Source organism: Rhipicephalus microplus, chromosome 7 (assembly GCF_043290135.1).
Source record: "Rhipicephalus microplus isolate Deutch F79 chromosome 7, USDA_Rmic, whole genome shotgun sequence".
NCBI classification, from domain to species: Eukaryota; Metazoa; Arthropoda; class Arachnida; order Ixodida; family Ixodidae; genus Rhipicephalus; species Rhipicephalus microplus.
The window spans coordinates 72,096,810-72,124,369 of NC_134706.1; the positions used below are offsets into that span (position 1 = coordinate 72,096,810).

At 46.8% G+C, this 27,560-nt stretch overlaps 1 protein-coding gene and 1 pseudogene across 1 annotated transcript in view; one reads left to right on the forward strand and one right to left on the reverse strand.

The window, feature by feature from the left end:
• LOC142766971 (japanin-like-RA2) overlaps nt 1–27,560 on the reverse strand; it is a 118,084-nt gene that overhangs the window by 71,621 nt on the left and 18,903 nt on the right. The gene's annotated exons all lie outside the window — the stretch shown is intronic.
• Nucleotides 1,607–11,279, forward strand: LOC142767152 (uncharacterized; annotated as a pseudogene).

Consider the following 27,560-nt stretch of genomic DNA (forward strand, 5'->3'; position numbering starts at 1 on the left):
GTAAGCTCGTCCGCATTGACAAAACCAGGCCCATGCTGCTTCCAGGAGCAGTTCCAACTCAGTTCCCGAACACCCCTGCCTATTGCTCAAAGATACTACCACCGGAGAGAAAGCGCCCTACAAGGACTGAACAGTATGCCCCACCGAAGAAGAAACGTGCACGAGAAACTGCCTCATCCGTAAGTGCTGAGAACGCGATTGACAGTGTTGATGTCGAGAGCGATTCGTGCATGCCGTTTGACAATCTCGCCTTACCGTCGCCCTCGTGGGGGAAGTATACGTTCAGTGTATCTTTTCTAATTGTTGGTTACAGCGTGTGTCAACCCGGAAAAGACAAAGTCATCTTATTCGCCAGGAAGTTGGTTGTTTTCACACAAGAAGAAAACGGGGTGAAGCAAGAAGTGTTTGTGAAAGGAGTGCAGATACTGCACGATGCGTGTGACAACCCTGCCTCTTTGTTACGGCAGGTAGGCGCTCTAAGTGTGTGCTCAGGTGCTGGAACCCTTGAAGAATTTCCGTTTTCCATCGGCAACAAGAGGTGCGCGGTCACTGGTACCGTAAAATCCAGTTTAAATTGCCAGCGAACTGCACAAGAGAAAAAACAATGCATTTCGTGCAAGCATCTCAGGAAAGGCCTTCTCAATCAAAGATGTGCGCGGAAACAACGTGGCCAGACTCGAGCTGTTCGTATCTTATTAAGGAGGAGGGCACAAACACAAGCTCTTGAACGATTAAGGGCCAAGCTTTCGCGGTATAAAAACACTATGCAGAAATTGAAGCAGCAAAGTGAGGATCTCAAAGAAAACGTCCTTAAAAGACGACTTAAAGATCTCACACCCAAGCAAAAGCTTGCCATCATGCAGTGTTTTCAGGGTGCACGACGTAAGTCGCCCGAGGGAATGAAGTACAACCCAGATTAGTTACTTGAATGCATGATAATTCGAATGAAGAGCCCTCGGCTGTATGAACACGTGAGACGTGAGGGCATACTTCTGCTGCCGAGTCGCTCGTGCCTGAAAGTTTACATGCGCAAGTATAAGAATGGCTTTGGGTTTTTTCCCATGGTGTTAGCAGGGATTGCAGAGAAAACCAAGTCCATGGATGAATTCGAACGACACGGGGGCCTCATAGTAGACGAAATGAGGTTGTCAGAGTGCTTGAGTGTTGGTGCAGCAGGAAAGGTAGAAGGATTTGTGGATTTGGGAGAGTTCACACCTGAGAGCGAAAAACACATTCCATGTGACCTTGGTATGGTCATTCTGTTTTAACCGTTAACAGGCCCCTGGCACCAAATACTGGCCGTTTTTGCTTCCAGAGGAAATGTCAAAGCTGCACTACTTTCAAAGATAGTTATGGAAGCCGTGCTGCTTACAGAGAAAGCAGGCCTCAAAGTAGATTTTATTACCTCGGATGGAGCCTCATGGAATCGATCCATGTGGCGCAGGTTCGGCATAGCGGGGTCTTCAACATCGATAAAGTCTTCCGTACCACATCCTGTAGAGGAAGGCCGACACCTTTTCTTTATATCAGACTTCCCACATTTATTGAAGTGTGTTAGGAATGACTTTATAAAAGCCCCTTACAAGACCCCAGAAGTGCTGTGTACATGGAGCATATAAAAGCAGCGTATGACGAAGATAAATGCGCCGTCACTCTAAAAGTGATTGCTAAAATCACCGCTTCTCATGTAAACCCCAACAAATTCGAGAAGATGAAGGTAAACTTAGCATTTCATTTGTTCAGTGCTGAAGTCCTACGTGGCCTATTTTTTTACAAGAATGAAGTGGTTAGACGGTGTACGTAATCCCGTGTACGTAAATGAGCATTTGACCCCTGCGAACAAGGCTCTTTTCTAAGGCTTTGGCTTTAAAGAAAGAGAAAAAATTGATGTTTTTGTGGACAACAAACTGCCAAATCAAAGCTCCCAAGACAACCGACAGTAAAGTATACAGGATACGCGATGAGGCTGATCTGGCTAAAATAAACTAATTGGCTCCCATTGTACATAATGCGCATGCGCCAGCCATGCCTTCCTCGTCGGCTCTTTTGTCACCTGTGCAACTAAACTCGTTTTTAGGCAGTAACTCCCGCTCTTTTATTAATCTTAATGCCAGAAGCCTACGAAAACATGTTTATGAATTTCAAAGTCTTCTTTCCACGTTTACCGACCCTTTCTTAGTAATTGCAGTTACAGAAACTTGGTTATCAGAAGACGATAGAAATCTGTTCGGTTTGCCTTCCTACACGCCATATTACAGTCACAGGTTATCTAGTAATCATGGTGGCGCAGCCACATACGTATCTTCTAACGCTTCCTGTAAACGAAGGTTTGATCTCGAATTAAACACGCTCTACTGTGAATCGGTCTGGCTTGAGTTTGAGCATACTTTTCTTAATATAGATAACAAAAGATTCATATTAGGCTGTATATACCGCTCACCGTCTTTTCCAGTTACAGAATTTCGCACAAACTTGCAACCCTCCCTAAGTGTTATTTCCCTTGAAAATAAAAATGCTATTATCATGGGTGAAATCAACATTAATTTACTAGACGATTTGTCACCTAACTCAATGAACTATCTGGCTGCACTAAACAGCTTCTGGTATGAATCTTCAATCAGTCTTCCAACTAGACCAAACAGCATTAGCAATGGGTCCCTCATTGATCATGCATTTTCAAATCTACTCATGACACCAGACGCTGTAGTGCTACAAATTAATATTACTGACCACTATCTCATATTTCTGCGTTTCGATTCCACTGCAAAACTTGATTCAACTTCCTTTATTCGTGATATATTGGACAAGCAGAAATATATTGATACCGTTGCTAACACTAACTGGTCTGAAGTTTATTTTAAAGCTGATGCACTAGAAGCTTTCACCCTCTTTTCATCTTTGCTGCTATTACATGTTCAATCTTGTACAGATAAGCAAAAATGCAAAAAAACAATGCAATGTCACGGGGTCGTGACGTGGCCGAAGACAGGAGACTTCGTGTTGGGATTTAACTGTTTATTTGGGCGAACCTGTGCCCGGTAAAAGGAAAGTCCAATTACAGCAGCAGTCTCGCACAGATAGCAGTCTCGGACTGATAGCGGCGAACAGCGCGTCAGCCTTCGATCAACAACTACTGACAAGTGGCGAAGCGCGCCGGCAATTATACTCTTGCCATCGAATGTTCTAGCGTTATCGCCGGCGGTGGCGTAGGTTCCAGAACAATCTGTACCGTTCGTACAGTGGGCGTGATCTTATCGAAATGATCTACTACAGTCCGAAACCTTCTGGAAAACTGCTGGCGCGGTTTGCGCTGAGAATCGTGTGGTGTTTTGGGACGATAACGAAAACTTGGGAAATGGAACGTGGCATTGCCCCCCTCTGAAAAAAAGGCATCGTCCCGATGCTTTAACTAAAGATGAAGGTACAATAATAATGCAAGAAAGTACAATGAATAAATTACGATGAAACAGTAATACAAAAAAAACACGGTTGCAGTTTGTTAACGCGCATGAAACGGCTTGAGGCGCGCGACATGCACGACTTCAGGTCGCGATCAGCGTCGTTGAGAGTTCGTGATGCCGTCGGGAACAACCTCGTAATTAAGTGGGCCGAGACGTCGAACCACCCTGTATGGTCCGAAGTAGCGTCGCAGAAGCTTTTCACTTAGTCCACGTCGGCGTATCGGCGTCCACACCCAAACACGTTCACCGGGCTGGTATTCCACGAAGCGTCGTCGAAGGTTGTAACGGTGGCTGTCGGTCGTCTGTTGATTCTTGATACGGAGACGCGCAAGTTGTCGGGCTTCATCGGCGCGTTGAAGGTACTCGCTCACATCGAGGTTTTCTTTGTCGGTGACGTTGGGTAACATGGCATCGAGCGTCGTTGCCGGGCTCCTTACGTAGACCAACTTGTATGGAGATATCTGCGTCGTCTTCTGCCCCGCCGTGTTGTATGCGAAGGTCACATACGGAAGAATGGCGTCCCACGTCTTGTGTTCGACATCGACGTACATTGACAGCATGTCGGCGATCATCTTGTTAAGCCGCTCGGTGAGGCCGTTGGTCTGTGGGTGGTACGCTGCCATCCGGCGGTGGTTTGTTTGGCTGTGTGCCAAGATCGCTTGAGTTAAGTCGGCAGTGAATGCCGTTCCTCTGTCGGTGATAAGGACCTCCGGAGTGCCATGACGTAGGACGATATTTTCGACGAAGAACTTAACTACCTCGGATGCACTGCCTTTTGGCAGGGCTTTTGTCTCGGCATAGCGGGTGAGGTAGTCGGTAGTCGGGGTGAGGTAGTCGGTAGTACGTCGGGAACGGCCCTAGTAGGTACATACCAATCTGCTGGAAAGGTCGACAAGGTGCATCAATTGGCTGCAGAAGTCCCGCTGGCCTTGTCGGCGGTGTCTTGCGTCGCTGACAGTCCCGGCATGTCCTCACATAACGAGTGACGTCGGTGGTAAGACGTGGCCAGTAGTAACTTTCTTGTATCCTCGCGAGCGTGCGAGAAACACCGAGGTGTCCGGCCGTCGGATCGTCGTGTAGGGCCTGCAGAAGTTCTGGTCGCAGAGCTGAAGGCTTCACAAGGAAGTACTTAGCTCGAAGCGGTGAAAAGTTTTTCTTTTGTAGAAGACCGTTTCGTAGGAAGAACGACGCAAGTGCGCGCTTGAATACCTTCGGGACTTCGGCGGTCCTGCCTTCGAGGTATTCTATTAGGGCCTTAAGTTCCGGGTCGGCCCGCTGTCATTCAGCGAAGTCGTCTGTAGTTATCGTTCCCAAGAATAGCCGTCATCCGGGTCGTCAGGTAGCGGTTGGTCGACAGGCGCACGAGAGAGACAGTCGGCGTCGGAGTGTTTTTCGCCGGACTTGTAAATGACAGTAATGTCATAATCTTGAAGTCTCAGGCTCTATCGTGCGAGGCGACCTGAAGGGTCCTTCAAGGTGGCTAGCCAACACAAGGCATGGTGGTCGCTCACAACTTTAAAGGGCCTGCCGTAGAGGTAGGGGCGAAATTTCGACGTGGCCCAGATTATGGCGAGGCACTCCTTTTCTGTTGTGGAATAATTTGCTTCTGCTTTGGATAGCGATCGGCTGGCGTAACCAATAACCCTTTCAAGTCCGTCAGCCCTCTGCACAAGAACGGCGCCAAGACCTACGCTGTTTGCGTCAGTATTTATTTCTGTCTCGGCGAATTCGTCGAAATGGGCAAGTAACGGAGGCGTCTAGAGGCGATGTTTAAGCTCCTTGAAAGCGTGTTCCTGTGGCGTTTGCCACTTGAATTCCACGTCGGCCTTGGTAAGGTTAGTGAGAGGATCGGCGATGCGGGCGAAGTTTTTCACGAACCGCCTATAATAGGCGCACAGGCCCAGAAATCGGCGCACGGCCTTCTTGTCAGTGGGCGTCGGGAAGTTGGCGATGGCGGCTGTTTTCCGCGGATCGGGACGAACTCCAGACTTGCTGATAACGTTCCCCAGAAAGAAGAGCTCCTCATACGCAAATCTGCACTTTTATGGCTTCAGTGTGAGTCCGGTAGTTTGATGCCTTGAAGTACAGCTTCAAGGCGCCGAAGATGCTCGTCAAAACTCGAGGAAAACACGACGACGTCGTTCAAGTACACAAGGCAAGTCTGCCACTTCAATCCTGCCAGTACTGTATCCATAACGCGTTGAAAAGATGCAGGCGCTGAGCAAAGGCCGAAGGGCATCACCTTAAACTCGAAGAGGCCGTCCGGTGTTATAAACGCCGTCTTCTCTCGGTCTCTTTCGTCGACTTCGATTTGCCAATAGCCAGTCTTGAGGTCCATTGACGAAAAGTACTTGGCGTTATGGAGCTGATCAAGTGCGTCTTCTATTCGTGGGAGAGGATACACGTCCTTTCTTGTGATTTTGTTCAGGCGGCGATAATCGGCGCAGAAACGTAGGGTCCCATCCTTTTTCTTCACTAACACCACGGGGGACGCCCATGGGCTCTTGGACGGCTGGATAATGTCATTCCGCAGCATTTCATCAACTTGTCTCTTCATGGCCTCACGTTCTTGCGTCGAAATCCTGTACGGACTCTGACGGAGTGGTCTGGCATTTTCTTCGGTTATGATGCGATGTTTCGTGATTGGGGTCTGCCGAATTTTCGATGACGACGAAAAGCAATCTTCGTATTGCAGGAGCATGGCCTTGAGCTGTGCTCGCTTATCGTTCGGAAGTCTGGGATTGACGTCGAAAGCTATGGGAGGGGCTTGGTTCCTCTGAGCAGGTTCCGCAGAATCGGCGAAGGCGATAGCACTGGTGGCTTCGACAATTTCTTCGATGTATGCGACCGTTGTTCCTTTGTTCACATGTTTGTACTTATTGCTGAAATTCGTGAGCATAACCGTTGCTTTGCCTCCCCGCAACTCTGCAATTCTTCTTGCGACGCAAATATTTCTGGTGACCAACAGATGCTGACTGCCTTCAACGACGCCTTCCAAGTCAGGTGATTTAGGAGCGCCGACTGAAATAATGACGCTTGAGTGAGGCGGAATGGTAACTTGTTCTTCCAGCACATTCAAGGCATGGTGTCCTGACGGCATGCGCGGCGGTAGTGCTTCTTCTGTGGATAACGTTATCGACTTTGTTTTTAGGTTGATGACAGCACCATGGAGGCATATGAAGTCCATGCCAAGGATGACATCTCTCGAGCAACGCTGTAGGACTACGAAGTCTGTATGATAAATACGGCCGTTAATGGTGACTCTCGCTGTGCAGATTCCTGCAGGCGTTACGAGATGACCTCCAGCTGTGCGTATTTCAGGGCCTTTCCAAGCTGTCCTAACTTTCTTTAACTTCGCGTCGAACGACCCACTGATGACAGAATAGTCAGCTCCAGTATCGACGAGAGCAGTCACACTGTGGCCGTCGATAAGAACGTCGAGGTCGCTGGTTCGCCATCTCGCATTACAGTTAGGGCGTGGCGTCGGGTCACGGCTGCGTCGGCTTGTTCCGCTTCTTCCATGTTGCGTCGTAAGGCCACCTTCGGTAAGTGAGCTTTCACCGTCAGGGCTTTGCTTGTTTGGCGTTGTGTTCGGAAAGCTCCGTCGCGGCGTCGTCGTCGTCGGAGGATCTTCGGTAGTTCGTCACACAGCAACCGCACCTCCACCGGTTGCTGCCCTTAATTTCCCGGATACGGGCTAGGAGACCGGCCCCGCGTTGGGTCGGAGTACTGCCGGGGGTGCGGTGACATGCGGCGGCTGGGCGACGGCGAACGGGAAGGACTTCGTGGTGTACATTGAGTTTCTGTCAAGTAGTCGGCGATGTCACGCGGCCGTTCCCCTGGCTGCGGACGTGGTGCATCGACGGCGAAGCCACGCAGTCCCATCTGTCGGTACTGGCAACGGCGGTAAGTGTGCCCGGCCTCGCCGCAGTGGTAGCACAGTGGGCGGCGGTCAGAGGTGCGCCAGACGTCGGTTTTACTCGGCGCACTGCGCTGGCCCGCTGGCGAACGGTAGGTCGTCGGTGGGGGTGGTGGCGGGGGTGGTGTCTGGCGACGGAAGTGCGACGGGGCGGCGTTTCGGCGTGGACGGGGAGGAGCGTTGTGGCGCACTGCAGAGGCGTAGCTCATAGTTTCTGGCTCGGGCAGTGGTGTTTGGGGAATTCGAAGCGATTGCCGAACTTTTTCTCGCACAATGTCGGCGATCGAATCCACTTGAGGTTGTGCCGAAGGCAACAGTTTGCGCAGCTCTTCCCGCACGATCGCTCGGATCGTTTCACGCAGGTTGTCGGAGTCACTGGCTTGAGTAGCAGCGCATTCTGCAGTCAGGCGACGATTATACTGTCTGGTGCGCATGTCCAGGGTTTTTTCGATGGTGGTCGCTTCGGCTACAAATTCTTGGACGGTTTTCGGTGGGTTTCTCATCTGTCCCGCAAAGAGCTCCTGTTTGACCCCTCGCATGAGGAAACGAACTTTTTTCTCCTCAGGCATGTCTGGGTCAGCGTGACGGAATAGTCGGGTCATTTCTTCTGTGAAAATGGCGACATTTTCATTTGGTAGCTGAACCCGGGTCTCTAATAGAGCAGCGGCCCTCTCTTTGCGAGCGACGCTCGCGAACGTTTGCAGGAATGCGCCGCAGAAAACATTCCACGTTCGGAGCGTGGACTCCCGATTTTCAAGCCAGGTCCTTGCGGTGTATTCCAAATAGAAGAACACACGACGCAGCTTTTCGTCATGGTCCCAGTGGTTGAGGGCGGCCACACGGTCGTATGTTTCTAGCCAGGACTCCGGGTCTTCGAACGATGACCCATGGAAAATTGGTGGTTCCCTGGGTTGATGCATGACCATCGTGGGCTGGGACGCTGTGGTTGTTATTGTCGCTGCAGTCACGGTCATGGCCTTGGTCTTTCGCGCCTTGTCTTGCAGAAGCCCGTACTCCGGTGGTATCCCTTGCTGTCGGCGGCTTGTTCGCTGCTCCTGGTTAGCGTCGGTATCTTCTCCGCGACGTGGGCTGGGTTCACGGCTTGAGGGGGGCGTCCGGTACATGAACGAAGCAGCACCTCCACCAGATGTCACGGGGTCGTGACGTGGCCGAAGACAGGAGACTTTGTGTTGGGATTTAACTGTTTATTTGGGCGAACCTGTGCCCTGTAAAAAGTAAGTCCAATTACAGCAGCAGTCTCGCACAGATAGCAGTTTCGGACTGATAGCGGCGAACAGAGCGTCGGCCTTCGATCAACAACTACTGACAAGTGGCAAAGCGCGTCGGCATTTATACTCTTGCCATCGAATGTTCTAGTGTTATTGCTGGCGGTGGCGTAGGTTCCAGAACACTCTGTACCGTTCGCACAGTGGGCGTGATCTTATCGAAATGATCTACTACAGTCCGGAACCTTCTGGAAAACTGCTGGCGCGGTTTGCGCTGAGAATCGTGTGGTGTTTTGGGACGATAACGAAAACTTGGGAAATGAAACGTTGCACCAGCAAATCCCTGGCTGACGAGGGGATTACTAACAAACATGCGCAAACATGAAAACCTCTACAAAAAAACTAAAAGGCAACCGTTTAATACGAATTTGCTTGCTCGCTATAAAAAATTTTGCAACCTAATAAACACCCAGCTAAAGGAAGCTAAAAGAAAGTATTATGCGCAAGAGATAACTAAGTACGGAAATAGTACGAGGAAAAAATGGGACATCATTACTTCTTTTTTAAATAGGAACCCACGTTCAGATAAAATAGCTACAGTTCTTCATAATGATGTCACTTATAGTGAACCAGCTGACATCGCCGATCAGTTTGCAAACTTCTTCTTTAACATCGAGCACACCCTACCTTTTATTAAATGAATTGGCCTTAGATCGCCTACCCCATTCGTTCTTTCTGTTTCCCACAACTCCAGTTGAAATAATTAGCGTTATAGGTACCCTAAAAATGACGAGTGCTGGCCTTGATGGCATTCACCCCTCCCATATAAAAATGGTAGCTCACCTTATATCAAATGTATTCTCTTCAATTGTGAATTTCATGTTTAGAACAGGTGTTTTCCCGCATGAACTGAAGCAGGGTAAAATAATCCCCGTACATAAAAAAGGAGATGCTTCGTTATTGAATAACTACCGCCCAATTTGCATCTTACCCCTTTGAGCAAAGTAATTGAAAAACTGATCTGTACACGTCTCACAGACTACCTGAACAAGTTTAATTTACTATCGCCTTGTCAATTTCGCTTTCGTTCCGGCTACTCCAGTGACCTTGCGCTAATCTCACTTACTGACCAATTAAAAAAGGCTATTGAGAACGGTTACTATGCGGGCGGTGTTTTCATCGACCTAACGAAAGCTTTTGATTCAATCAATTATCACATTCTTTTCAATAAACTTGAAGCATTTGAAGCATTTTCAATAAACTTGAAGCATTTCAATAAACTTGAAGCATATAACCTTGGTATTTACATGCATAGAACTATAAATAACCAACTTCCACATTTTACTAGCATTCTCTCAAATAACAATGTCACAAGGTTTGCCCTTAACAATAACTTTCTACTGCCAAAAGTTCGCACCAATTATGGCAAACAAACCATTCATTTTTCCGGAATTTCTTTTTCGAATAGTTTGCCTTCCGACATTAAAGTATGCCGTTCTCTGAATGTATTTAAATTGAAGTTAAAAAATCATATCATGTCAACTAACTAGCCTGTTTTGCTGTTTCTTAATTGATTCCTGTTCATTGTGAGTTGCGTAATGTAATCACTTGTTCTTGAAGTTAGCACGTTATTCTTACTTTTAAATTGTTTCTGTGAGATTACAAGGGTATATTCTTACTTTATTTGTTTCAATTGCATTTACTGTAGCTCTGTCTCTCTGCTATGTACATCACAATCATTCTCAATTCTACATTGTACAAGAGGTCCCCTTGCAGTCTCTGACTATGGGACCTCTTTCTGTATATCATGCACATGTATTCTTCTTCATTTAGCACAATAAAACCTTCTTTTCTGTTCTGTTCTGGTGGAGCGACCCGACCACAACACAGGCGTTTGTGCAGATGATGGTTAAACTTATCGAAGCAATGACGGCACGCATTCCATCGCAAGGATTGAAGGTGCATTCTCCTCAAAAAACGAACATACTAGAGTTTCTTGAATACCTCAACAAGTGGGAAACTTTCTTAGAGCCATCCAAAGTTGGGTTTATTTCAGGAAGCACAGCTGAGGAACTGAGAGTCACTCTGCATGCTACCCTCGGTCTATTGAGGTACGCGAGTGAGAAGCTGAACTTCAAGTTCATCCTCACAAGCCGTCTGAGCCAAGACTGCATTGAAAAGTTATTTGGCGTCATTGGCCAATTTTCAGGGTGCAACGATCACCCTACAACAACGCAGTTTTTGATCACAGTCAACTGCTTGAGCTTTTATAATTTGGTGAAGGCCCCAAACAGTGGCAGCTATTCAGGAGGCTCAATGACTTCTCTGCTTGGAGACGGCAGTAGTGTGAAGCAAGTGGACTCGCTGATTGATAATGGCAAGCTCAAAGAAGCTTCTGGCGTACTGTAAAAGTCGGCGCTTGATGTGGATCATGTGTATGCTGAAAACACAAGCGACGCCCGACTTGTTTATTACATAGCCGGATAAGTCGCCAGGAAGACTGTCCTGAAAAGCGGCTGCCGTGACTGCTTCGATGAGCTCCTCGTAGCTCCGCAGGACGCAAGCAAAGACCTCGCTACGCTGACTCACTTTTGTGACAACGGTGGGCTACTCTATCCCTCGGAGCAGCTCTTCGCGTTTGTAGAAGCCCTGGTGACGACCTTCACGACGTAGTTCAGCTATAATGAGCTACACCATGATAGCTTGGCTGAGTTGACCTCGTGCCTTCAGAGGAATTCTGTCGTGCTTGGATGTTCGCAGCACAGCGAGAGCCTAACCAACCAGATGATAAAGTTTTCTTTCATAACGCGCCTCCACTTCTACACGAAATCCCTGAACAAGAAGCGTGCATCTACCCGCGTGTGAAAAAAAAAAATCTGAAACTTTGCCGTCTGACATAAACATTCAGTCCACATAACTGCTTTCTCACTTGTGCGACCGCATCTGTGTGTTTTTGTGTTGTGCTTGGACAAGTGTACAATAAAGTGTATTGTTGTGGTCCACATTTTTTTCAATAAGAGCTATATTTAAATATACGGGCGAACTAAACTATTGTAATCGCAAGAACCCAACATTCTGTTGACCGCGTTTAGCTGAAGGCATTCTGCATCCGTGCAAGCTTCTGCCATCTGTTCTCGTCATAGTAGCATTACATATCATTGAGCTACAACATACAAAAAGTGTAGCCACATTAACTGAAAATAAAAAACGTGAAGCGGGATAACAAGATGCGGCGTACGCGGCTAGAGTACACTCTAACGCGGACTGGGCAACGCTTCTGCTTCAAGCACGCGACGTGAATACAGGCCGCAGCGCCATCTATATTGTTGCCTGCAAAACGGCCCGACCAAGCGGGCGCGCTCATCACACTTCCCCATTCTAGCCACTGTACCACCAATGAGCACCTGCTTTTCCCTCCTTCCTCCTCACATCAGTGTCGCCTCCTCACCACACTCTTTCCTCTTCCACACATCGCGGAGTAGACAAGCCACGACCGCGAGCCGGCGGCTAGCAAATGAGCGCGCGTGCCACGACATGTCCATTCTTGCCTTGCTTTATTCGCGGCGCCACCAATGTGGACAGTGTGCCGCTGTCTACCGAGCCGTGCCACTGACAGGTGACACGCCGCCGCAGCATGCTTCTCGCCAGTGCGCACGTACCTTAACGCACCAAGATCAAGTCGCAATGCCCACGGCCTATAGGTAGCGCGCCATGCAATCCAAGATGCTGCGGAAGGATGATCAACCCGTCAACTCGCATGAGAAAAGACAGGATGCATGGACGTACTTTTCGTTCCGCTTTCACAAGATGAACTCTTCATCGTAAAATCACCGTAAATTGAAACAAAGTACTTACTTAACCGATAGGAACTGCTGAATATTCGCTGTACCTCATTTCTTGCCGGTATGTGGTGGTGTCCACTAATCGACCGTGTATAAACGATGCTTTGAGTAATCTTATGCGTGCTACAGTAAACTTTGCGTACTAGAATTCACTTATCAACTGAACAACACTCCGAGATCATTTGTGCTGCGCTTGACTAGCGGAATTGCCGCAGTAGTAGGCCACAAGCGAGTGCCACGCCATCGTGCCATCACAGGACCAAATTTTTAACGTAGGAATGGTTTGCAAACATATTGCGCCATCGTCGTTGCTTGCGCCGTAAGCATCATGCAGCTGCTTCGTCAACAGAACACAAGCATTTATCTTCCCAATAATTAGCGTTTGTGTCACAGTCATAATCAGACTCCAGTGCATTCCCGGCACACGGATGTTGCGGGTTCCATCAGCGCGATCGGAACAAGGATGTCGACACGCATATGCTTTTCGCAACGGCAACATTGCAAAATTTTGTCGAGCCACAACGCCGTTCGGATGGCACCAGTGAAGTGTAGGAGAAGTCAGCGTGAACTGTAGTCGTAACTAGATTTTCATTGCTCTACGCATTTCCCTTCGCTGGTCGAGCTCGAGTGTGTTGGCGTCATGCAGCGCTTTGTAATATCCTTTCTAACTGGGATATATTCAGTGCACAAGAAAAAGTATGGTTTTATTTGAGCTCGCTGAAGGATATTCTATAATATATACAATCAAAGTAACTTACGAGCATGAAAAGCATTAACGTATGACGGGACTTGAAGCGCAACTTTCTGCTGGTGAGCTGGCAAATGATCATTCATCCTCGCTGTCACTCTCAGTGCGTTGACAACTACCCACTTCAAGCGCAAAATCCTCGATGTCAACACGGTTTCTTTGAACATACTGAAAGTAATCTGGGGAATTCTCTCCACCAAACAACTTCGATAAAACAAACAACGTTTCATTCACCAAGCAAAACACCCACGCGGCGTCACTCACCACGTTTATTGGGAGTGCGCCAGTTCGGACTCTCTGGAAATTAGTTCTCGCCGACACCCGGCAAGAAAAGAATAGCTTGCAGTGTGCTGTCATCTATCAATGAACGTAAAAGCAAGCGGCGCAGTGTACGCCAAGGTTTGGAAGCGCAAATCGCGAGCCTGCGCTACTTTCGCGTACAATGAATGTTATGAGAATCATGCACTACAAAAAGCACTGATGAAAGCTACACGCACGTAAAACAAGGCGAGTTTCAACTGGAATAGTGAGAAGATAACATTTATTTGTCCAAAGTGGCTGCGAAAATTCTCGCGAAACTGATATGTGTACTTTTCGGGCTATATTCTAAAGTGCGAGTTGCCACGAATTTTCACAAAAACTTCGCGTCTCGCACAAACAAATCAGATTTCTCGTGTCACGAGTGGTTCGATAAATTCACTGATTCACGAAAAATACAAAATGACTTGTGTTCGTTTTTTGCTAACGCGTTAACACTGCGGCTAGCACCACCGTACAAGGGAGCAGTTTGAGCGTCTGCCTACTGATTATTCTTGAGAGCACGCTCCTGAATTCCGCTTGGCGGCAACACAGTCTATGAACATTGCGTATTCTGATAACTTCCATATAGTGTGGTGATATCGAACAAGTGGTGACTAAACGCACTCATCACAAGAAAAAATAGCTGTATTTTTTTAAGCTCAGACAGCGCTGGGATATCCTGTAATATTGTTCAGCGAAGTCATTGCTACGGGTTCGTCAGCCGGGACTTCTATTCGGAGATGCCAGTGTGAGGCTATGCAGCTGTCGTTCCTAGATAAATCAGGCCAAGAACATACAGCTCTTTCATTTTAATCTTCAGCGGTGAGTAGGTCCTCGCTGTGCAGCATTCAAGAGACGGGAGCGAAAACGCATTGTATTGGTACCTTCAAGGAGGATACTTAAGTGGGAAGCATTTTTCTGCATACTACAAGCACCAATGGCATCTATCTATCTATCTATCTATCTATCTATCTATCTATCTATCTATCTATCTATCTATCTATCTATCTATCTATCTATCTATCTATCTATCTATCTATCTATCTATCTATCTATCTAACTATCTATCTATCTATCTATCTATTTAATTATCTATCTATCTAATTATCTATCTATCTATCTATCTATCACTCAATCTATCTGTCTATTTATCTATCTATCTATCTATTACTCTCTATTAATATCTATCTATCTAATCACCACGATCACCCCTTTACACTTCGGGTACACCAAAATTTGTATGGAAATGTAAGATGAATTCACGAATACCCCCTGCTCCTCATTACCTAAATAATGGCACAATCTTATGGCGTACGTCATAAAACACTTCCCAAAAATAGTGACAAGTACCCAGGGTCAGGCATGTGCCACAAGGACTAAGACATTCATATCTAACTATAAACGGTGAGAATGAACACGGGTAACTTTAACGCTTGAGCGCTAGGAAAAAAAAGCTGCCAAAGACAACGCTGGCCTGATGCATGTAAAAATTAAGTATCGGTGTCCCAGAAAGAATCCAACTCTATTATTCTGCGTCGAGATAAAGTGTTCTGACACAAAGCTACGCCAAGCCTCTGATGTACTTATGAAATAGGCGCCATCCGCTGAAGTTGATTTGTGTAGCTGCGTTGTTGGCTACTTTCCTGGCGTGTACCAGCATAAGCGTCAGCGCTTCATACGAACACATTGATTTTGCGGCTGTTAATATGCATGTTTCTGTTGGCATCATTACGACACTGCAAACAACTTTGGACACAAAATATACGCGGTAGTGTGCGTGGACTTTTACATATATGAATCAAATTCTTGACGTCTGGCTCAATAAAAAAAACTTCTACACTCACATTCCGTTCGCATGTTTCGCCTAACATCAATTCCCAGTGTACGTGGAATATGCAAAGTTTTCAGTAACCTAAACCTTAACCTGATTTTTCTATTTGACGCGAACCTCGCGTCATTGAGTTGTGCGTCCATGAGTTGTGCAGGTAAAAAACCTGTAGTAGCTTGAGGCGTAAAGCGATAGTGCCTAAGTACTTTCTAACAGCCTGTTTCAGGGGTCGGCGTTCTAGTTGAGCGAGCTGAATTTGCTATTTTAGAACTCTATTGAAACGTTCAACTTCGCCGTTGCTTTAGGATAGTAGGTGAATGAGCAAAGATGCTGAATGCCTCTTTCTGTCAGAAAAGTTTCTAATAGTCCAGGACCGTTGTCAAAAACAGTTGCCTCAGAGAAGCCTTCCCTATTGAAAAGTGCTGTCAAGAATGTAATTACCGCTTCAGATGTGACTGCATGAGTAAAACGAACTTCTGGCCACTTAGAGTGGTAGTCAACTAATGAATTTGAAAATCTGCAGTTGTATGGAGCATGTTTAAGTGAACCCACAATGTCTATGTCTAGTTTTCCCACGGTTTGTTTTGCCACGGAATAGGCTGTAGGGGTGCAAGAACCGGTTTAGCATGTCTATCAGCTCTTTGACATAAAACAATCTTGAGAATGGCATGTTGAATTTGGCCCTCCTAACCAGGCGACAAGTATGTCTCTCTAAGTTGTTTTGTTCTGCCAATGCCCGGGTGGCTTCCATGAGCCAATTTCACCAGTCTGTGGCACAGTGATGCAGGATCAATGAATCTATCTGCGCAGAATATTAAGTTTTCTACACAAAACAGCTCAAAGCTGACTGCAAAGTAGGGCACTAATTCTGGTGGTAAAAATTTCTTATCTGGCCAGCCGTTAGCAATGAATGCAAGAACATGTTGCAATGTAGCATCTTCAGCAGTTGCTGCCTGTAGGTCAGGTTTACTTATGCCAGGAGTAACGAGAGAGATTACTTGTTCTTCTAGTTGTCGGAGACTGGAAGCTGTAAAGGCAAACGAGAAAGTGCAACTGCCGCAACGTTATGTGAGCCCTCGCAGTACTCTACATTGAAGTTGTAGTATAACAGCCTGGAGCACCAGCGTGAATTACGTAATAGGCGTTAGCCCTCTTATCCAGCAGAAAGTGACGTAACAAGAGCTTGATGATCAGTGTGCAATGTAAACATCTTCTCCTTGAGCACACATGCCATTTCTCGCGGCAAAGAGGCAAGCTAGGGCTTTACGCTCACCAGCAGGGTATCTGCCTTCAGCAGGAGACAAATTCTCGAAGCAAAAGCAATTGTGATTAACATGTCACCTTTGAGTTGTTGAAAAGCATCACAAACTCCTATGTTGAACGCATCAGTCGTAATGACGATCAGAAGCTTCTCGCCAAAAAGCTGAATGACTGAGTTTGCAGCTGGTACTTATTTCATATTGTTCAATGCTGAATTAGCTTCCTTGAACCAATTGAATGTTTGGCCTTTCCGCAACATGGAACGCAGTGATACAACAACATCAAAATAATGTGGAATAAAGTTTGAGTAATAGCCAGCAAGGCGAAGAAATCAATGCAACCCTTTTGCAAAAGCCAGCGCTACTGGGTACCAGCGTACAGCGCCATGCCTGATTATGGGACCAGTAGGGCGTTGGTACCAGCACCACCCAGCGCAGGTACTGGGACGCTCTAGTGGCAGCGTCCCAGTACTCTGCGCAAAATGGCTTCGCAGGGTTAAAACGGGAGTGCGCATAACCCATAAATAATTAAATATATAAGTAAAATAGCGCGCATTCACATTAAACATTAATGAAAAAAAGTGGCCCGAATTCACATGTTACACTGTAAATGCCGTCGGAAGACGATAGCCTTGCGTCAGGAGAGAGTGAACAAAACGTTTATTTGATGTTCTGTGCAAGAACGTCGGTGAATGGTATTCCGCAGGCGCTGCGCTAGAGTGCCTCGAGCGTGTGGCAGGGGCGAACGAGCACATCTAGGCACGTTAGACAAAAGTGTCATCTGGCAGTTCCCTTCGAAAACGAGGGCGTGCAGCCCGCGGAGAAAGATGCGCGTCAGTCTCGGAGGTGAGGAGTAGAACGCAAAACGATGGGCAGGTGCCACCATCGTGACGTCGTAGCAAAGCGTTGGAACCGCCTTTTGAGCATCGTGTTGCACTGTCAGCGCAGCGCGATTAAACGCTACATTGCTTATATTTACTTGTGTGTGCCTATTTTCGTATAAAGGCAGAAATAGAAAACATCGAAGCGTTGTTGTGGCCCCTCAGATACACGCAATAATTCCTTTTTATTTACAGACGCACAACTATGAACGCTAAACCTTGAGCATTATAGGTGGGCGCTGCGGATGGCGTTGGCAGTTTAATACCGTTTAAGGTATCGTTAAGACGGACAAACAGACAAATGTACAGACGGACAGACAAACCATATTTTTTCGTCGAAGGTCGCCGAGAAAGAGTCTCGTAGCAAAAAAACGCCTTCTGACGGGATTAGCATTCGCCACTTTCTGATTTTGAACCGGGTATGCTACCCACTACGCCACGCTAGAAAGTGCATGCGGTGGTTGTAAAATGACTATTTATCCGAAGAACGTGCTGTTCGACTTCATGTTTACAAGTCGCACAGTCAAGATTGATGTGATATTCCTTTCAAAATGACAATTGCTTCTTGATTTGACAGTGACCAACGGCTTCCGGGCACCGAATGACGTGCGAATATTAGCAAGAGCGCCAAAGTTTTTGGAGCATCCACATCGTAACTCATAAAAACCTCAAACTGACTGGAGGAGCAGCCACAGATTTTCGGCTGTTGCTGCAGATAATCTTTTTCCTTTGATAGTCGATTCTCGCACTTGCAAAAACATGCAAAAATGATTTAAAATGTCTTGTTCGGTAGATATCCGCGCACACGAGTGAGTATTGAGTTGTTTGTTTTTTTTTCGCGCAAGCGACGATGTAGCAGTACACATCCGGCGAGCCAGTTTGCATATTTGCAGTTATATCGATAACTGCAAGCCCCAAGCACTTACATTAAGGCTTTTGCAAACGCGAATGTACCCTACTTTCAAAATGTTACACATAATGTACCCTGACCTATACCCACGTAATGTTTGCCAACATTGTGGGGAAATGGCTTTATCAGAACATATGCTCTGGCAGTGTACCAAATTCGCTCATTTATCGAACATCACCTCTGCCAGATGGGAGGCGGCAATAAGCAGCTCGTCCTTGGCAGATCAGTTCTGGTCAGTCCACCGCGCCCGCGGGGCGGCTGAGGAGCTTGGCATCTCAGTCCCCACGTGGAAGCCACCCGCAACACAGTGATCTGTGTTTTGGAGGACCAAATAAAAGTTTATCCAACTCAACCCAACTAACAAACCACCAAAGAAATTACTAATACAATCCGCTGAAAAAGTGTGCCACTATGTTAGTTCACTAACGCGTACCAAATTACCAACTATAAAGTGCGTGTTCTTACATACGAGTCAGAAAAGTACCGGCACTTGCGCTCAGAAGAAAGCTTTCAGGGACACTCAGCGTTGCTGAAAGCACGACATATCAATCGTCGCCGCTCCTTGCTCGGGCACCACCCACACATATAAATGATCGAGTTAGGCTCAGGGATGTCTAAAATATACTTTACAGTCATTTTTGCGTTTTAGAATTGTGCCTACTTATGATAAAAAGCGCTGACAGCATGTACACCGACGTGGCCGGCACCATTGGCCTTGATGGGACGCGACTCTGGGTAAGACCGCTCTCGAAGCAGCTGAGTTGCGATGCTTAAAGTTTCTGCATTCAAACTTCGCAACATTTTTAACTGTTACCTAAATTGTACCTGAAGTAAGTAGAAGGTGAATCACTGCCAGAAATGCATTTACGGAGTGGTGATGTCAAGCGACAGCCGTTTTTCTGACCTAAACAGGGGGCGTGCCATTGTAAAGATGCATGAAGTTATATCAATACCAACAATTGAACAAAACACACATATAAATACTAATGCAATCCACTGAAAACGAAAGCCAAAGAGTCAGTTCACGAACATGTCCCAAATTATCAACTGGAAATCGCTTGTTGTTACATATCAGTAAGAGAAGTACCGGCTAAGTGCAGCCGTCAGCTTTCGGCGACAGCCGGCGTAGATAAAAGCGAGATGCTGGATCGTCAGCGTTCCTTGTGCGAACATCGACACCAGGCAAAATAGTTGATTTAGGTTCATGGATAATAAAACTATAATTTACAGTTACTCTCACACCTTAAGATTGTGTGTACACGAAGCAAGAAGCGCCGGTAACATATATACCAACGTGGCCGCCAAGACAGGTTTAATCCTCGCTGCACTGGGCACTGGGTAAGACCGCTCTCGACGCGGTAGCTTGGGTTGTTTGAAGATTCTGCATTTGACCATCGCCTCATTTCTAACTCTTACCTGAATTAAATAGAAGAATAAGCATGGCCAGACATCCATTTATGCGTGTGGTGGAACCTAACGACAGTTTTTTCTCTCACCTTCGTTGAGAAACCTTGCGAAGCGATCGAGAGAGCTAATGTACTTTTCGTCAACTTAGTGGCAAAAACAATTTCTGGTTTCAGTTAGGATTGGCGTTCAGCTCCAGGCTTGCATACACTGCAACTTGGAATCGTTACAGCAATACACGGATGATGCGTGCGAATATGGCCAGTATGCGCGGGGGCATATGCGAAAAAGGTACATTATAATTGCTGCGATACATACGTGCACCGCGAAAATTACGTATATCGGTATCTGTTAGGATAAAACTCTCCTTGTCATCGAATTAAACGTTTTATATTCAACGACACCGAAACATACCACAGCACACGCTACAATAATGTGCACGATGCGCTGGTAGAAACACAGCGTGCTCCACTATTTACCAGCGCTTGCCAGTGAAAACTCCAGCGCTTCTAACGCTTCGCAGTTTGCACCAGCATCACAGCGGTTAAGCCACCCCCCTAACCGTGCGCCACGCCCAGCGAAGCACCAGGGATTACAAGCAAAAACAATTTCTGGTTTCAGTTAGGATTGGTGTTCAGCTCCAGGCTTGCATACACTGCAACTTGGAATCGTTACAGCAATACACGGATGATGCGTGCGAATATGGCCAGTATGCGCGGGGGCATATGCGAAAAAGGTACATTATAATTGCTGCGATACATACGTGCACCGCGAAAATTACGTATATCGGTATCTGTTAGGATAAAACTCTCCTTGTCATCGAATTAAACGTTTTATATTCAACGACACCGAAACATACCACAGCACACGCTAAATTAATGTGCACGATGCGCTGGTAGAAACACAGCGTGCTCCACTATTTACCAGCGCTTGCCAGTGAAAACTCCAGCGCTTCTAACGCTTCGCAGTTTGCACCAGCATCACAGCGGTTAAGCCACCCCCCTAACCGTGCGCCACGCCCAGCGAAGCACCAGGGATTACAAGCGTTAACCAGTGTCTCCAGCTCGTACCAGTGCCAAAAAACGTACTGGAAACACGCTGCGGACGTTGTTTTTTTGCAATAAGAAAGGATTTCACAATCTGCAGATGCAGGTGCAAAAACATCAGCATGCACTTTAGATTCAAGAGGAGACAATACTCTTGCACTGACATTGTGTCCTAAAAATTAAATTTGCTTGACAACAAAGACACATTTGTCCTTCAGTGTCATTTCTGTATTGCTTATGCGTCTTAGAACCACTTGTAAATTAGCATCATGCTGAGCGCGCGATCAACCCCAGACTGAATTCCAATCTAAGTAGCACAGTAATTCGGTGTAATCTTTCAAGCTGTCTGACATCATTTTCTGAACCAGCAAGGGCAGCTGCAAGCCAAAAGCAAATTCTACGGAATATGAATAAACCATCATGTGTTACGAAGGTAGTTAAGTCTCTACTTTATTCTGACAAGTTAACCTTATTGTACACTGTTGCAAGATCTAGCTTTGAAAAGTAAAGAGCACCTGTAAGCTGCTGGAGAAGTTCCTCTATGTGGGGTAGGGGAAACCCGTCAACCACGATAGCTTTATTAAGTTCACGCAAACCCACACAAAGTCTTAAGGAACTGCTCTTTTTCTTCACCACGACCAGAGAAGAGACCAAATGTGATGCTAAAACACGTTCGATGACGCCTGCTTTTTCAACACGAGAAAGTTTATCGAGAACTTGTTGTCGAACCAAGAATGGAAATCTGCGAAGTTTGGTAGTGACTGGCTGCACACCTGGACGACTCTTCATTTCGTGAATTTAGCCTTTCACCAAACGGAGTTCCTGAGTGAAGAGGGGATGAAATTTAGAATTAACATTGGCACTAATTCTTGGGGTTTCTGAACTTGAAATTTGTGAGTAGGACAATGTTGCACCGACGATGGTTATGTGGAGGCTTCGAATGGCATCCAACCAGAAAAGTGAAGAACCCTCTTCTGTCACGTAAAATGTGACAGCAGCAGGGGTATCATTGTACCGAATGTTTGTAGAGCAATATCTGAGGTTGGGAATGCATTTCTTTCAACAGAACACAAGAAAAACGTGCGAGTCAAGTAGTCAGGTCCCCAAAAAGTACTTCTTCAAATCTTTTAAATTATGCAATAATACGATCGCACCGGTGTCAGCGAGGAAAGGAATGTTGACATGACCAACTTGAACAGTTCTCTTCAGCGGCAAAGGACGGCTGGAGCGTTAATCAATGTTTAGGATCATAACTGTGTTTGTTACAACAGTATCTTGTAATTCAGGTACATTTTGTTGAGACGTGCTGACATTTTATGAGTGGCATACAGCTCGGTAGGCACCTCGTTTTCAGCAGGCAGAGCAAGTGCGGTTGCGGGCTGGACAATGAGGAAAATTCGCATAGTGTTGATGAGATCCGCATCGGTAGCAGACACCCCATTCAGTTAGGCGTGGCCCATCCACGTGGCTTGCAAAATTCGATGTAGTAGAGCGGGAGTCGTGATGCCCGCGGCCATGTTGGCTTCCTGCCAAATTCTGTCGGCAGGCCATCGGCCATGCTTTTGTTTTTGGCGCCATCTTGTGGACCTGAATAAAAGCTGATCCTCTCAACCTGTGCGTTCGCGAACTCCTGTATTTCGTGTCTGGTACACTCCTCTTCCTTCGCAATTTGGACTGCCTGCTGTAAAGTAAGGGTAGGACTCAGTTGCAAGAACCATCCTCGCATATTTTGTGCAGTTATTTCGCTGAACAGCTGATCGCGGACCATGGATTTGGTGGAGGCGCCGAAGGTTTATTTGCTCGCCATTGCATGTAAAACAGTAACGTAGTTAGTAACTGACTTCCCTAGATTGGTTTAGGCGTTTTGAAGTAGTGATGCTCTGGGACTTAATTGCTCAGATCCTACAAATGGTTCTCTAGTAGAGTAAGTGCTGCGATGTATTCATCCCTCCTGCCTTCGTCGCGAGGCCTGTCTCAGCTTTCCACCTGGGCCTGTGCATTTAGTAGTGTACAGTAGATATCAAGGCCATACTCCGAGTGCGTTAAGTAGCAGGCTATTCTTGAGAGCGCGCCAGGTGATGTCTCCGGTGGCGACGTCGACATATGCCTGAAAGACATGGCACCATTTAGCACAAGGCACGAAAGAAATGCCCGGAGTCTGCAGGAACGGCGGTAGAGCAATATAGGAAGTCATGCTGAAACGTTGAGGCACTGAGGAGTCGCAGTCACCAGTATGCGTCGGCAAATCGCTGGTGCCAGGAAGGATTGGCGAAACGTGCAGGGGTAGCCGCTGTAGCACAGTAGACCTAACGCATTTGCAGCACGCAAGTAGAGCGGTGCCCTGCAAATGTGCCCGAAAAGACGGCAATCCACGTAAGAAATCAGCGGTGGGTGCCGACGAAGTATGTAAGCTGCTTACTTCTTCTTCATCTCGTCGCTAGTTTGTTCTATCACCACCGGGGTACCATCCGACGGAGACAATGCGCGCGTTAGCGCGAGAGCGCCGTGTACAAAGTCACGGTAGGCGTTGAACCAGTATCGGGACTGTTTGTTCAGAGAGCGCGCATTTTCACGTAGCAATGGTTCCAATTTCGCCGTTGCTTGGCGCCATGCGACACATCTTTTCAAAATTGAAACTGATCGGAGGTCAATAAGTTCCCAACAAAGCACTAAGGAGTAGGGTTCGACTAGTCTCAATACGGTAGCTAGCTCCTTCCGTCGTACACATAGGTGGCGAGACGCGTTCTTAAGACATCGAACGTAGGAGTCCAACTCAGGTACTTTAGAACTTACCCCGATGATTTCATTTTCGTGAACGTATGAGGGTTAATGGCCATCGCCCAAAACAACACAATACAAACAAAACAAGACTTCGTGTCGAAAGCCCATTCGCTTCCGAAAGCTACCTAAACATGCTGAACATTGAGGGAAAGTCGTCCGCGATCCGACGGTGTCGCGTCGCACGCCGCTTTCACTCGGCGGTGACATTTAGACGCGCACATCAAACGGTGTAGCTATAAGCGGAACAAATGCGATGGGTCAAACTGCCGTGCTGTGCCCTGTAAGATGCCCGTTCATTCGCAGGCCGAAAGTGCCATCACACAATCTGGGGACCGGAACAATGACGGTTCCATTTCTACCCCTTTGTCGCTGACGTAGAGGTTGATTTCTTTGTCCTGGGTTAAAGAAAAACCCGAAAGCTGGGTAATCACAGGTGCCCCAGCACTTCGCGGATTGCAGTGCAGGCAGAGCAGTTTCTGTGGTCAGGGACAATCTGGTCGTACACTTGGACTGAGCGCCGTCACAGCAATGCTGCGTACCGGAGAGAATGCAGCGTAATGACTGGCATGGCTCTGAAAAACCACCCAGAATAAATAAAAGAAAACGAAAACTGCCATGCACTCACTTCTTACAGCGGTACTGCACCCCCCTCTTTGACTTCGCAAAAACTTGTTTATATTGTTGCCGGAGTAAACATAACAAAAATGTGACAGCATATCCAAGGAGTGAATGATGGAGAGTGGAGCTAAGCATTCGTCTGTCCATTCGTTCTTGCTTCCGTCCGTCCATGCGTCCGTCCATGCGTCCGTCTGTGTGACCGTCCATGCGTCCATCCGCCCGTCCGTAAGTGAATCTGTTCGTGCGTTCGTCCCTGCGTTCGTCTATGCATCCGCCCCTGCGTCCGTTCATGCGTCCATCCATGCATATGTCTGTGTGTCCATTCGTCCATCTATTCAACACTCCAAGTACCACCCTCTCGCACCTTTTCATCATATATTCCCCATATAGAAGAACTGCTTCCAGCGGACATTCCAAGGACTAAACGAGAGGTGGCACACGCACGCTTTCTTACGGCTTGCGCTTCGGGTCTATTCCCACCTTTAACCACCTCGAGTTCATGGTGTATACTAGTTCACTGTATTCATGGCACTGCGGCCGAACGCTCGCTAAACCTTTCTAAAACCTAGGTGGTGACACTCAGCGAGTACAACGTCGCAACCTTTTCCTGTCAGATAGTGCTCAATGTACATGCCAATGGCTGCTAATGGGAAATGAGAGAAAGGAGATTTCGGCTTTTACTTTCTTACGGCTTGCGCTTCGTATATACTTCCCACCTCTAACCACCTTGAGTTCATGCTATATACTAGTTCATTGTATTCAAGGCACTGCGGCTCAACGCTCGCTAAACCTTTCTAAAACTAAGAAGGCTACACTCAGCGAGTATAATATAGCAGCCCTTTCTTGTCATATAGTGCTCACCGTACATGCCAATGGCTGCTAATGGGAAATGAGAGACAGGAGCATTCGGCTTTTAGTAACGTGCACGCCGCGAACACTTTATTGTTCAACAAAGCACAGGAGAAATCTCCCACAGGCACCACCTTTCAGGTGAAAATGTAACACTTGTTACACACTACGACTAGAACTACGAGGGACGAATAGGTGCCGCTTTAAGGTGCTTCGCCCCTAAAATGCGGACTGCGCTCAACCAGTGGGTGTAAGGCGAGTTAACAGCCGTAGTTAAACTGCCCGGCAGGTGGGTGCCCCCCCTACGCGGTGGTCGCACCGCTACGGGCCTGCAGCTTCGTGGGCGCAAATGCTGCCCTGAAACGGAAGCGCGTAAAATGTCCCAGTTGTCCTTCTTTCGGTGCTCAAAAGACGAACAAAACAACGACCGAACCTTGCATACAACACCACCTGACATTTTAAAGCAAATTACTGAGCACTCTCTATATACAGTGAACCTATACGAGACGTCATGCAGATGTAATGCAATATACAGCATACAGAAAGAAGTAGGTCAAAGCGGCTCACTCAGCACTTTGCTCAGCGAAAGCCCAATGCGCAATAGAGGTTACATCAGACTTAATTGTAAACTTCGTATACCTAAATTCAAGCTACAGACGATTCCTTGCACACAACGCAGGTGTTCCAAGATACGCGAGAAACACTGTGCAACATGTCTCATAGTATTATCGGGTACATTTGTGCCCTCTAAAATGACCAAAAAACAAAAAAAGCATTTGCAGGTAAAAGCAAATGATTAAAACTTGCAGTTTAAGCGAATACACTTGATACTTGTGGCGCACTTTTGTCTCATGTCTAATAGTTTCATTACCATTCGCGAGTGTTCGCTCTGACTTTTCATTGTATTCATATCAAAGTCGGTCGATGATTTGATATGCGGCAATTAACATCCCAAATCCACCATTAGATTATGAGAGGCGCCGTAGCAGAGGGCTTCAGAAATTTCGACCACATGGGGTTCTTTAACGTGCACCCAAATCTGAGTACACGGGCCTAAAACATTTGCGCCTCCACCGGCAATGCAGCCTCCACTGGCAATGCACCGGCAATCCCGCGACCTGCAGGTCAGCAGCCGAGTACCTTAGCCACCAGACCACCGCGGTGGGGCTATATGAAAGTTTATCACATGGCACGAACACTTGTTTTTTCATTAGTGCCTGAGTTAGTCGTTTTAATCCTAACACACAATGCACATAACACATATACAGTGTGACAGCTTCGGCTTTCATACCTCACCCTGGTCGCACTCAAGCCGTATTACACAAAATTGCTCTCTTTGAGCACCAAATGGCGTCAAGTCTGACAATATAGCTCTCACGTCGTCATTCACATTGCCGCGTTCAGATGATCAATGGTGCTGAATACTTTCATTGGCCCTCAAGATCAATGTGGCTACAATGTAAAGAAACATCTACCCAGTTGGGAGGATTTGGGGAATGATGCGCAAGCTGCGCTATGGTGGCCTCACTAAAACAGCAATGTACCAGAAAAAAATACCGTAGTTGGCCATTAATTTCCGTCGGGGGGGGGGGGGGGGTGCCACATGAAAAAACTAGAGGAAAATGGGGCCTGTTGACTGTATATGCTTCTGTGGTTGCTCCGAAAATCCTCCGGCGAATTGCTTCTGCTCCGGTGCATGCTTCGCAAGTGCTCCGATTCGTCGCTCAGTGGCACTCATTGGCTGTTCGAGGAGTGACATTGGCAGCCTCGACCCTGGGAGGCCGTTCTAAACCAGCCCGAATGGCTCAGACCAAGCCGCTGCAGTGAGGTCTGTGTGAAGGGTTCGGCCGTGTTCAGGAAAAGGAAATTATCCTGTGCGCCTTCTGGGTATCACAAGCGACTACAAGCAGCAACGAAAGTTATCTTCGACTGAAGGGAGTTGTGCGAACGGTAATCGTGTGATGGTTCTTGGCAGCCAACTTCGTGTCCTCGCAAGTGTTGAGTGACCACTTGCGAGATCACGAAGTTGGTGAGTTGCGAAAATTGGCGAGTAAGCTCTTCTTGAATTATCTAAGCCATTCTGGTCTGGTAGTTCTGGGATGTCGGTCTGAGACAAAACAAGTTATTAGTAATAAGCTAAATAAACAGGATAGTCGAAAGCCAGCGGAAACTGTGATACCTTCTTGTTCGGATGATGTGTTCTTTTTCTTAGCGTAACTTCGGTAAAAATAAAACAATGTAATATTTAGAGAGCTGTATATAAACGCATTATTGCAAAGTATTATGCTGTGGGGTGATTATATAAAATGTCAATACCTGTAAAAAGTAAGCCTTACCGGTTAAAAATTCATTTGGTCTTGCCAATAAACAGAAACGGTAATAGTTGTCCGTTTTTTAAATAACAAAATTCAGGTAAAGAATTAGCACTGCATATGACTTAGTTTCATCTATCGTGTAAGTTGAACTAATAAAACACGAATAACTGAAA